Below are 13,802 nucleotides of genomic sequence, written 5' to 3' on the forward strand. Positions count from 1 at the left end.
TTGAACCTAAAAGTTTAAGACCAGCCTGGGCAACATGGTGAGACCCTGTCTCTTCAAAAATTTTTAAAAAATTAGCTGAGCATGATCGTGTGTGCCTGTGGTCCCAGCTACTTAGGAGGCTGAGGTGGGTGGATCACTGGAGCCTAGGAGATTGAGGCTGCAGTGAACTGTGATCATAGCACTGCACTCCAGCCTGGGAGACAGAGTAAAACCCTGTCATTCATGAAGAAATAAATAAAATAAACCCAATCAATCAGTCAATCAATCAATGGATAAGACCACTAAGGCCCTACAGTGAGGAGGAGGTGTAATGTAAACAGATGAGAGAGACATCAGAATGTTTTGGATACTGAGGATATGACATCCCTCCACATAAGGAAGATAATCCACTGGGTAGACATCTTGGCCTCAACAAGGTCAGCTTCCTTTATCACACTAAGAGGAAACCACCTGGGTGGGTGTCCTATGGTCACAAGGGCTGCTTCCCTCTGTCCCTCCTAACTCTTCAGAAAGACCCCTGAAGGGGCCACCTGAGGATCCTTTCACGTCTCTTTGCTAGATATGCCAGTACAGCTGAGAATGTTTTTTCAAGGCAGCCAGCAGGTGTCCAGATTAGACCACATTCCTCTCAGCAAAAAAGTGAGAATATGAAGATTATGTGTAAGTGACCCCCAACACTAAATCTCTGCTCTCCTCCAAACTGGTCAGAGGTATAAAGATTCTCATTTATCACCCACACTTTAAGGGCACAGGATGATCATAAACTCTGGGGCTCAGGAGAAGAACCTGTGCACCCTAAGGAGAGATTTTCACTGGAGGCAGAAGACTAGTTGGCACTTAACGAGTTAGGCGAAGACACTCATCTTCCAAGCGTGGGCAATGGCACCATGCTCACTGCTAGCAATATAGGAGTCCAGCCACCTTCCACACTGCGGCTACCTAGGAACTCCATGCCTTCTTCCAAAGATTTCACTTTCTGCATCTTAGCAGCAGGAAAAGTCTCCTACATGTTATTTTCGCGTAATCACGGTTCTTATATTTTTCTTTGACTTATAGTTTAGTAGAATTTTGATAGTAATTAATTGTGTTATAGTTTCTACTTTAATTTCCTTACAAAAAAAGAACCAAGTTGATGTGGGCAGAGCAGGTCTTTATAGCTAAGAGAGAACATGACAATTTCAATACCAAAGGCTAATAAAACTAATAATCTTTCTGCATTTACTTAGTAACAAGGACATAAGTATGTGAACAGAAGTCATAATTATCATCATATAGTAATTTTTGTTTGTAAGGATGTCCACAGCAATGTTACTCTAGTATTAGAGAAGGCAGACGTTACGGTTAATGGGATTAACATGATACTCAGGATTGTATCAGAAATAGGGAGAGGAGGTTCACATCACAAGATGACCCTCCTCCTGCAGAGGATTCTAGTAATCATCTTCCTGGGTTGCCAGGCACTGCCCTAAGGCATCAGTCTTCCCTGGGAGAATGTGAATAAGGCTGAGAGCTTCTGACATGAGTCTGTAGGGGCTGTTGAGAGCTCCAGGAGGGAGCCTAGAACAAGGAGTTCAGAAATCTAGGATCTAGCCCTATCTGGATCATTTGTGGCCAGTTACTCCATCTCTCAGAGCAAGTTTCCAGCCTGATAAACAAATGGGCTAGAAGACACCATCTCTAAGGTCATACCCAATTAAGACTTTCTGAGCTTCAGACAGTACGATCTAGTAATCTGAGCCAACCAGGACTCTCTTCTTAACAAATTCAAATCCTGTTTCTGCTCTTTACTTCTTTCTCCTCACTAACCCCATGAGAACTATAAAGTCAGCTCAGCCAGTTTAGTTTTTGCTGCTTTTCTCCTCATATTCACAGTCCTCTTTCACTGCCTTTCTCAGACAGAAGTGCAGGTGGGGTGGTTGGGAGTGTTTCCCCCAGAGTTCATGAGAGTGGAAGCAAATTTATTCACATTTATGGAAACCTTCAGATTCACAAAAGTACTATACATACAGATTACTGTTATTTCTGACAATTTCAGCGTCTACTTTTAATCAAAGTGACAAAGGACAACAAAAATGAATATACTGTGTATTTTTAAAAGAGTTTTCTTTTCCTTGATAGCAACCACCTGATAGTTTTGTTTTTGTATGAGCCCCACCACCTTAATTACTAAAACACTCATTTGTCATATCTAGGTTAAAAAAAATTCTCTTTGGAACCAACTAAGTCTGTAACTATATCGTTCAAGATACTATAATAACCAAATTCTTGATTTTCTTACAGGTATCATTTCAGAGGATCAGAGACATCCTAAAATTATACTCCGTAACGTTCTCTTTTGTTAACAGCATTTGTTTTTTAAGAAAGCAACGTTTCGTCTGCCTATAAAATCTTCCTTCCTTCTAAATCTTACCTTTTTCAAAGTACAGCTCAAAAACCGCTTTTACATTTTCTCTAATGATTTCAACCCACTTTGAATAATGTTCCATAAAAATGTCTTTCTATAACTTCATTGTTTTTAATGTCTATCTTCTTTGACACCTAATAAACTCAGTACGGTAGTGTCTGCACCACTCATTTATAACCTACATTTTATTCATTCAGCAAAGTGCTATTGGGCTTAGGGATTATCTTGTTTTTGTTTATCCAGCATCTATCCCTCTTCTTTTGGTAACAAAACTTTCCTTTTCTCTAGAAATTGTCCTTTTAGGTCCAGATTAGACTGAGTGACTTTCCACCACAGGTGAAGATGGGTGATTTGAAATTGTCCACTCAGATTTCTCCATTCCCCTTGGCCACAGGAATTGGCTCAGAAATGGACAGAGCCCATCAAGAGTCCTCCCATGTATTTTGGAAGGGAGATTTCTGTTTCCCTAAGATTTCCAGCTATGAGTATAAGTCTGGGCTACTACTTTGCCATCGTGAGGAGACAGGCTATGTAGTAATAAAGCCAAGCAAATGCAAATAGAAGCAGGAGTTGGACGAAGAAAAGAAGCAAGTCCTGCTGACATGGTTTGAACCCCTGGATAAAGCAAGCCTAAAACAAACCATCCTTTGAAAGTTTTAGCTTCACGATTCAAGAAATTTCCTTTTTTGGCTTAAATTATTTGAATTTGGTTTCTGCTCCTTGTGCTGAACGCACTCTGACAGATGGAATGTCTACTGTATGAGGCACTGAGTTTGGTGCATGTAACTGGAGGCTGAAGTTTAAATACAGTGGTAACTAAATTCCAAAGATAACTCCTAATGAACATGCCTCCCATTATTCATGCTTCTGGTTAGTCCTCTCCTACATTAAATCTGGGCTAGCCCTGTGACTTGCTTTAAGCAAGTGGCAGAAGTGATACTATGCAAATCCTGGGTCTAGGCCTTAAAAAGGCCTGATAGCTTCACGCTTTTGAGAGCTCCAAGTAACCATGTAAGAGGTGTGCCTACCCTGATGAAGAAATCACATGGAAAAACTACATGGAGAGGGGGAATCTCTGAGACTACATAGAAAGAGAAAGAGGAACTGAGCTATTCCCGTCTCCCAGCTGGGTCCAGGCTTCCAGCTGTCTGTCCTCAGCAAATCACCAGACAGATGAGGCAAGCCATTCTGGAGGCTCCAGCCCCAGCTGCCATCCCACTGCAGCCACACAAAAGAACCCAAGGCAGTCCAGAGAAAAACCTTACAGCTGGGCCCAATCTGCTCAATTAAGGGAACTAATATAATGGTGGTTGTTTTAGGCACTGCGCTTTGGGGTGATTTATTGGAAACAAATGTGTGGATCCAATAACTAACTTTTCCCAGATATGGGTAGCCAAGCTTCGGGGCATGCAATCTAGTCAATTTTGCTTTTTCTTTAAAAAAATCATTGATAGGTATTTAAGTTTGTTAAGTAATTACCAAGATAAAGTGATACAATGTGAGTTGAAACTTCAATAGTAATAATAATAATGTAACACTCCAAACTTTACTGTGGATTGCCAGAATTAAAAGCTAAGATGAACGCTTATTACTAGATTTTACTAAAAATATATGTACGTAACTATCAGGGTTCAAAGTTGCAGAGAAGGAATTATTTAAAGGATACTGGGCAACTCCAAGATGAGCCAGGAAGGTGGGAGAATGAGACTTGGAAAGTGAGCAGGAATAAACAAAGCTAGACAGAAGCTGGGATTGTGGCCAAAATCTCTCCAGAATCACTCCCAAAGATAGTTTTGTGAAGATACCACCACAGCTGCAGCTAAACACAGAACACCGGGTCTTGCTCTGCCGCCAGCAGAAGTAGATGTTGGCCATACCATTGCCACTACTACTGCTGCCAACTTAGGTAACCAGAAGTTGCCACTGCTGCTGATACAGCCTTATGTGGTCCTCCGTCACCCCGAGCTTGGAGTCCTTAGCTCCCTGATAGAGTTCGGAGTAGGTACATCTGATTGGTGCAGCCTAGGTTGTTCCCCACACAGTAAGCAAGCCTGGGTTTTTTTATGTTTATAATGGAAGATGGATTTTGTTCCACCCCAAGACCAGGTTGTGGGGAATTCCTTAAACATAGATTTTAGAGTGGGGACAGCCAAAAAGACAAGTGTCAATAATATATCACTACTTTTTTTCATTTAACATGACTGGATTTTCTATTGAAGTAACAAAAGACAGAGTTTCTTGATTTCTCCTCCTTTGTGAATATTTTAAACTAACTTAGAAAAAACATACTAACTTCCACCACCTAGGTAGGAGCTCTACTGATACTGTGGGAACTGAGGTTTGTACCTGGTGGACTCATTCTCCCTGCAAGGTGTGGTCCAGCCTTCCTCCCGGATTTGGGCACCCCTGATGCTGCTGCCACACCAGATCTCTCTGAGGTCTTAAACCCCTTCATGCCTGCGTTGGGTCCCTCAATGACTGTGGTCTTTCCGAGGCATGCCTTAGGTGCTGTGCTAAAATCCTCCCTCATCATTTTCTTGGGTCTTCTTTGGTTTATCCCTGCAGGTCTACTATACAACATCTCCTTTCACTTCCTCTCAGGGAAGATAAAATGCTCCCATTCCTCCTTTAGGTTCTTTTGACTAGGAATACCGTGCAATACAGTCAAGAAAAACGTTGAGTCTGTGGTACATTTTCTTGAAATACTAATATATTACATTGTCATAAGCTGTATAGTCTAGTGGCTAACTGCAGATAGACCTGACTTTGAACCATGGTCTTGTCATTTACTACAGTGTAGACCCCAGGTTAATTAATCCTTCAGAGACTGAGTTTTTCCATTTGCAAAATGAAAACGTTAATTTGTAAATATACTAGATTAGTGTAAGGATTAAGTAAGATAATGTGTGTAAATCACATCAGTTATACAAAGTACTCAATTGATAGTAGTTATTAACAATATTAAAAATAATAAAGTAATATAAAATTCTTTTCAGCAATTTGTCATTACTACCTAGTCTTATGGAAGAAATGAAATGCTATGACAATTATAGAGATATAAAAATTCTGTGATGCGGTATGAAGAGAAAATGAGGGGTTATTTTTAATCAGATATTCTTGCTTATTCTCAGATATATCATATTGAGTCACCAGTTTTTCAAAGACAGAATACAGTAAAATATATATAATGCTAACTATACTAAATTGTAGTAGTATTCTTCTTTGGTAATGGATGGGATACTCTAGACTCCGGCAAACATCACAGATCCTAATTATCATGGCAATGTAAAAGCATAGAGTCCTAGTTAGCACAATTTTCCATACAGAGGAATTACTGATAACCAGTTCTTACTGTTCTTATGTTTGGTTCTATATATAAACAATAGTTCAAAGAAACAGGTTAACATTGAAAAGAGGAAAACATTGTTTTAAGAGGGGCATCTTGGTATGGGAAGTTAAGCAACCCTTTGAAATTAGGATACTTCACTGATCAGTAATGAACAAGCGAAATTAGACAGAATAGAAAAATTATATAAACATGAATTACTTGAGTTGAAAATACACTTCAACAGTTCATATTTTGAGGATTGAGCTAGCTTTAGTGCAGACAGAAGGAAATTGATGTGTGATAATACGTCATGCTGGCCAGTATATAGGCCCCACTATTTTATCTGCCTGGGCAAGGATCCCTGTTAAGATAGCTGCCAAAAGGAAATTTCTCTTTTTTTGTCCAGGTCAGTCAACACAGAGGTTGGTATTATCCAAGTAGATCTTTACAGACCTTATTGGAAAGCAAGAACCCCAGGCAAGGAGCTACAGCTTTTATTAGAAAAAAACAATTTTTTAAAAAAAATTTAAAAAAGGGGAAAGAGCTATCACAGACTCTTTGGCTTGAGGGCCCATAATGTAAACTTGCACTATTGGTAGAAGGAGCCTTAAAATGCCTGAAAGCCAATTCTTCCCCTCTGTACAATAAACAGTAAATATTTAAGGCCCATTAGAGGAACTGGCAAATAGCTGATAGCCAATAGCTACGAAACAACTAAAGCAATCAGCTTCCTCGCACACATATGCTTCCCTTGTTCAAATGCTGGTTATGTGTCACTATCATTTCAATACTTATGTCCCTGGAGAACTATGCACCAAGAAATGAAAAAAGCAAAATTCCTGAAAACTGAAAAATAAAAATTCTCATATGCTATATAATTAAAGTTAACAAAAGAAACAGAGACTGCCACACACAAGAAAGAGAGAGAAGCTGAAGCTTCAAATGACTGATTTACCACAGCAAGTAATTACTTTATGTTTTTCACAAACATTTGAAACCTATTATTACTTTCACAGCGGCACACATCAACAGAAGACTGTCACCTAAGGGAGAAATTCGGAACTGGGCTGTAATTAATTTCTTGTCAAATATATCATGAAGCCTTTAATGTTGTCAATAAAAGGCTCTAGCCACTAAAAATCCCCAACCTCTCCCTCTCTCTTTCGGTCCCCAATACCAAAAAAATGTTTAATCAGCTTCTCTGTGAAACAGATTGCCTGAAGGAGAATGAGATGCAGTGGTAATGCCTGCTGAAAAGTTGAGGCCATTGATCCGTTCCTTCCCCTGACCGTGTGTGTCAAGAGAGAGAAGTCAATCAAGAGCTGGCCTCTCCTACTCCACTTGTTTTTTTTCTGGTTTGACTCCATCTGCAACGGAGAAAAATAGAAGGTGTACAATTCTTTGGAGGAATTTAAACATGTAGATGCCAGGCAATGGAAATCATTACACAGCAACCAAAGTCTATATCGTTAAAGGTTAGAACTCGGAGATTAAGAATGCCTCCAGGAAAAAGTGAAATGGCTGATCTGAATAAAACCTTTCCATCAATTGGAAAACCACAGCACAGCAAAGGGGATGAAGAGCTAAAGCAGATGTGACATTTATGTTTTTGAGTACCTACATGTTTATTTTTTGAGTTACTGTTCAGAGCCTTATAAGACCTTTATAGGTCATGCAAAAGCAGTAGCCAGTGTCTACCTCTGTTTTACTCTCCTGTATGTGTGGTGAGCAAATGCCATAAGCATGATCTTGACTAGAAAAAGAAAGCAGCCTACAGTACTTCCTTCCTCATTCATTCATCCATACACACACGCATTAGTTGGTCCAGTCAACGAATATTAAAATACCTGTTATATACTGTATCTCAGAAATCTTTACAGTATCTTTATGGAACTGGATGGGAGCTAATTTCCTTCCTCTTAAATACCTTTCCTGTGATAGTCTCTTGAGAGCTAGGAGTTGAGGCAGGGCTGTAGGTCTCTCGAACCCCTCTCTGGCTCCGTATCATGAAACTCTAGGCAAGTACAATCTGCAAGAGACATTATAATTGAGCTTCTAATCAAACCCTTCAATTTTTTTTTTTGAGACAGAGTCTCGCTCTGTTGCCTAGGCTGGAGAGCAGTGGTGTGATCTCCGCTCACTGCAGTCTCTTCCTCCCAGGTTCAAGTGATTCTCCTGCTTCAGCTTTCTGAGTAGCTGGGACTATAGGCATGTGCCACCACACCTGGCTAAATTTTTATATTTTCAGTAGACATGGGGTTTCACCATGTTGGCCAGGCTGGTCTCAGACTCCTGACCACAAGTGATCCACCTGCCTCAGCCTCCCAAAGTGCTGGCATTATAGGTACAAACCCTTTATTTTACAGATGAAGGAACTTCAGCCAAGACAGCTGAAGTGACTTACTCAAATTCATGCAACAATTAAAGGTTGAATTTATTAGCCAACTACTAGGTGAATGAAATGCAATTTAGTTTACTCCCAAACTTCCAAGAATACAACCGGACTCTGCCTCAGTTTCTACACATGTAAACTGAGAATAATAATGGTGACTACCTTGTGGGTCATTTTAATGATAATTTAAGATTATCTAGAAAACTGTTTTCAAGGTTATTTTTACTTTCACTGCCTGCAGTAGGACATAAAAGAGTAAGGGGGACAGCCAGGTACGGTAGCTCATGCCTGTAATCCCAGCACTTTGGGAGGCCAAGATGGGCAAATCACGAGGTCAGGAGATTGAGATCATCCTGGCTAACACAGTGAAACCCTGTCTCTTCTAAAAATACAAAAAATTAGCCGAGTGTGGTGGCATGTGCCTGTAATCCCAGCTACTCAGGAGGCTGAGGCAGGAGAATCGCTTGAACCCGGGAGGCAGAGGTTGCAGTGAGCCGAGATTGCACCACTGCTCTTCAGCCTGGGTGACAGCGCGAGACTCCATTTCAGAAAAAAGAAAAAATAAAGAGAGTAAGGGGGACTAAAGGAGGAACATGAGGCTGAAAGACGATGGTCTTCATATTGCAGGAATCTCAAAGAACATGAGGTCAGGTCAGTATTTCTGCATGATGATCTCCTGAGCACTTGTTAAACTGCAGATGCTCAAGCCCTACCTTCAGTCTTCTAAATCAGAATTTTTAGGGATGGAGACAAAGAGTTTCCACTTAAAACAATTTCCCTGCAAGAGACCCCATAGTTGATCAGGACATTCTTATACCTCCTAGTCTTTGTGAAGCACTTGGTTTAGCTGCTGCTTGTCTTAAAAGCACAGGTGTATGCATTTGGATTAATGCTAGTGCTGCTCAGTGCCGTGGACGATGTGCTAATTTGTGGTGAGGTTCTGAGAGAGTAGTCTTGGGTTTAAGCGCTATTCCTCCAGGACAGTTGTTTGGAAGGCCAGCAGAAGACCCACAAGCAGCATGAACACCTGATGGCTGAGCAAAACCAACCCCATAACACCTACCAAGGTAGGAAGAGTCTGCAGACCCTTCTGCAGTCAAACTGCCCATTAAAGCTGAATAAAACAGTTAGCAATCAGAGCTCAGTGGAAATCAAGGGGGAAAGACACCCAACCAGAGAAAATAAAGGAAAAGAAAACGTTTGATAGCTAAGAGACTAACTGAAAAATAAAATCATATTTTAATATAACAAAGCAAAAGTGAGACCCATCATTGACCAAAATGGTAGCCTTACTTCACCTAGTTAAGAGCATACATAGACTTTGGGGTTGGATTGACCTACGTTTGAATCTTGCCTCTCTTCTTATGTAAACTGGGAATTTACTTAACCTCCTTAAGCTTTAGTTTTTTCATCTATTTGCAGCAATAGTTACATATAGAGTTTCAGGGACATTCAGTGAACCAATGTGGGTAAAGCATTTATTGAAGTTCATGTCATGTGCTGAGATCATTATGTGTTAGTAATTATAATTGCTCATAATGGTAATATGTCATCATCATCAGCAGCAGCAGCATCAGCATCACTGAGAGAAAGTCACCAATACAGGCCTCTAGGATGGTTTGTATAAAAAAAAAAAAATCACGTCTCCCAGGAGCTTTCCTTGTTTTAGAGAGAGTAGTTTAAAGTTAAAGGTCTGTATACCTAATAGGTACCTAATTCCTATAAGTACAAAAGTTATTTCTTGATAACCTATTTGTATTTAACTATGGATGCTCTCTAAAACATATATCAAAAGTCATACATACCAAACATGTTAAAACCCAAATTACTTTCATAAATACTTTAGATTGCTGACAGCCTATTACAGAGAAGCAAAAGGGGAAAAAACACCCAGAAACCAAACCAGACAATATAAAATCATGGTAACTAGTCATGAGAACTTTATAATTCAGTAGAGAGAAAATATGCTAATAAAAATTAGAGGAATAAAATATTAAAAGATGGGAACAAATGAAGGGCAATATAGCACATAATGCGGTATTAATTTTAGACTACAGAAAATAATAATAAAAAAAAAATTATAAAAAGAGCAACTAATACAGGCCAGGCACACTGGAGAAGGTTTCAGAGAACAAAAGGTCCTCGAGCTGAGTGCTGACCACAGAATTCACTGTGGCCATGTGATCTCCCTTCAGTACCTGATCTTGTTCTCTTTGGATCAGCAAAGGGTGTTCAGCAAAGCAGGAGGTGGGAATGAAGAGAAGGGCTTTCTTTCTGTATATGATAAAGCAGGTAAAGGGAAGGGCAGGATAGAAAGTCTGGCCTTGATACATTTTGTAAGGGACTATAGCTCCATTTTTACAACAGCGATTGTGCCAGTTTCTTATTTTTAAGCATCAAAATTTAAACACTACATCTTTATTTAGAAAACAAGAAAGGTCAGCTTCCAGCCTCAAATTTTTCAGTGAGAATTCTAATAGAGTCGGTAAATGATCATTCTTGGGCTTCAGTCACAGAAAAAGCTTAATATTTTTTTAGTATGATGCAACCCTTCCCTGGCAGAAAAATAGCCTCCCTGGGTGGGTTAATTTAACTTATTAACTATGAGGAATACAAAGGTATTGCAGGATATACAAACAGCACAATGTGATGAGAGATTTTGGACAAGTCACTTCTTATTTCTGTTCCTTGGGATCTTTATTGGATTAAAAAATAACACCCACTATCTATGCTAATCTCTGAATCATTCCAATTCCAGCACATGTGCTACAAAGGGAAGACTGTCACTGTCTGCTGGCAATCTTGGGGAACCCTCAATTACACATTGACAATATATATATACAAAATATGGTGACACTAATTGAGCATAATCAAAAGAAATCTTACTTAATCAAAGCCTCACACGTGAGATATGTTTATGCGGCGTCAAACGTTAGTTACTGAGACTGTTTTCTTTTGAGAGGCTTAGAAGTATTTATTGCTCTGAAGTACTCTGTGAAGGATATGCATACCAGTAAGGCATGCTCACCTGCATTCAAAGAGTCCTAATTAAACAATTAATTGGGGATCAATTAATTGTTACAATGCATGGGACCTACTGTAAGTGTTAAAAAAAAAAAGGGAGATCAGAAAAAAGCTCCATGGTAAGAAATGGAATAGCGAGGTCAAATGAAGGTTGAATTAAAGAGATATAATATTTTTAAAGTCTATTTATATAAAGATCTTTAGGAAATTCCATCAAATCAGGCCATACAAGATTTTATTACTGAATTTTATCAACTGGCATATTTCTTTCTATCAGGCAGCAGCAGCAGCCATGTAAACCATCATCTTTCCCAATTTACTCTGGCTCCTAGGAAAATTAGGGCTAGCTTTTTATCACTATTAATTTAAAGAAATATAACAGCATTTTAAGGGGCATGATCATTAAAAAAAGAAATTTTTGGCAGCAGACTATTCTCTTCTACAAAATTAATCCCAAATCTACATGACTCTAATAATCTTGAGTCAAAAGTCTGGAGTATTAAAGGTAAATCTTGGGAAAGGGATAGGCGCCCCTAGAATTGGGAAGGCAAACAAGACCAATGGCAGAATAAAGCTGGGAAAAGCAGAGAGGAGGATGTGAAAAATATTGTGCTTCTTTCTCAGAAACAAAATTGTTTTTCTAGAAAAGCAGCCAGATACATTTTTATTTGATAGGTGGGGCATTTCATATTTTCAAGCCAAGTCACCTGTGAAGTCTGCTTCAGGGGCAGTACCCACTGTTAATTCAGAAGAGTAAGTAAGGGGAGATTTAGGAGACCACAGACATTCTCAGTCTGGCTGTCTGTGGGCGTTTCCAGTAGGTGGCAGCATATCATTGCTAATCCTCTTCTATCAAACCACACCTTGGTCATTCCAGATAGGAAAACTCACAACCTTTCCGGCAGAAAACAAAAGTAATGTTCCTGGTGCAATAGATTTGTAGGAAATAAGTTTATGTAAACGGTTCCCCTGGGAGGAATTCGGCATTCTCAGCCATGCCAGAGATCATTCCTGGCCTTAGTGAAGGTACAAGGTCAAGGATAAAGCAGGGGTCTGCATCTGTATGTTTAGTTGCTAGGCTGGCTTTGTCACTCTGTCACTTGAGGAAAGAATCTGGACAGTTTAATTCCAAGAATTGGAGAAGTTAACATGAGAAAATTCTTCCATTTATTGGGAAGAAGAATGCTCTATCAATTTATGGGGAAAGTAGCATTTCTGTGCAGGCAGCTATGTGATCACACATTCTCTTTGGTCTTCATAAGCTGTGTTCTGCCCTTGTCCTATGAGACCATTCCTTCTCTATCTTCTTCAGGGACCCCTCTTCCTTCTCATCCCCTTTTCTTTGGGTCTTCCCCAGGGGATTGCTCTCCATCTACAGTGTTGATCCCCGTTAATGGTTTTAAACAGCTCCATGCTGATGATTCCCCGTATCTGTTTGTTCAATCCTGGCCTCTCCCTCAAGCTTCCAGTTTACGTATCCAGTTGCAGGTTAGATGTCTCCACTCGGAAGTCCCACAGGCATCTTACACTCACTACAGTCACTGATGATCTCCCCTCCATCAAACCTACTCCTCTCTCCTCCTGTACCCTTATCTTACTTGATGGTGGTGTGATCTGGCTAGGCATTCATGTTAGAAATTGGAGAGTCATCCTTGACTCCTTCCCTATACCCTCACTATTCAATCACTCTCTAAGACCTGCCAATTTTAGCTCCTTCACACTTCTCAAATATGTCCCCTCCATCCCCCATCCACCCATCACCAAGCACTGATATAGCTGAAGCCCTACACATCACTTTCTTAGCAATCACCTTCCAATTGATTGGCAGGGCCTCCAGTATTATCTTCCTCAAATCCAAGTCCTATACTGCTGCTGAAATGACATACTTAGAATATAAATATGACCATCTCACTCCTCTGCTTAAAATCCTTCAGTTACTTACAGAATAAAGTCCAAATAACTTTAACATCCCACAAGTATTTATGGAATATCTACTACATGGCAGGTATTGGTTTAGGCCCTGGGGCTACAGCAGTGAACAAAAAAGAGTCCCTGCCTATGGAGCTTACATTCTATTCAGGGTAGACAGATGAGGAACAAATAAGTAAATATAAAATATGTCAGATACATGATTTTTAAAATCATGGTAAGGAGAATAGGGAGTGCTAATGGGGGAGGAAGGCATGTTTTGAAATTGCAGGAGAGAGCCGGGCACGGTGGCTCACGCCTGTAATCCTAGCACTTTGGGAGGCTGAGGTGGGTGGATCACGAAGTCAGCAGATTGAGAACATCCTGGCCAACATGGTGAAACCCCATCTCTGCTAAAATATAAACAATTAGCTGGGCATGGTGGTACACACCTGTAGTCCCAGCTACTGAGGAGGCTGAGGCAAGGGAATCGCTTGAATCTGGGAGGTGGAGGTTATAGTGAGCCAATATCGCACCATTGCACTCCAGCCTGGGCAACAGAGCAAGACTGCATCTCAAAAATAAAAAAAAATAAAAAAAAAAAATAAAAGAAATTTGCAAGGCCTTAACAAGGTGGCATTTGTGGCTTACCCTAAGCCAGCTCTGACTTCAGCCCTGATGATGACTCAGGTCTCATTTTTCACCGCCTCCTTCCTTGAACATCTCTCCAGTCCCCTGAACTACCC

General features: G+C 40.1%; 1 protein-coding gene across 1 annotated transcript in view; it reads right to left on the bottom strand.

Annotated features, from left to right (window-relative positions):
• The window catches only part of EXOC4 (exocyst complex component 4), an 819,820-nt gene that overhangs the window by 34,632 nt on the left and 771,386 nt on the right, over positions 1 to 13,802 (bottom strand). The window lies entirely within an intron of this gene.

Source organism: Aotus nancymaae, unplaced genomic scaffold (assembly GCF_030222135.1).
Source record: "Aotus nancymaae isolate 86718 unplaced genomic scaffold, 86718_ANA_hifiasm-v0.15.2.pri h1tg000002l, whole genome shotgun sequence".
Taxonomy (NCBI): domain Eukaryota; kingdom Metazoa; phylum Chordata; class Mammalia; order Primates; family Aotidae; genus Aotus; species Aotus nancymaae.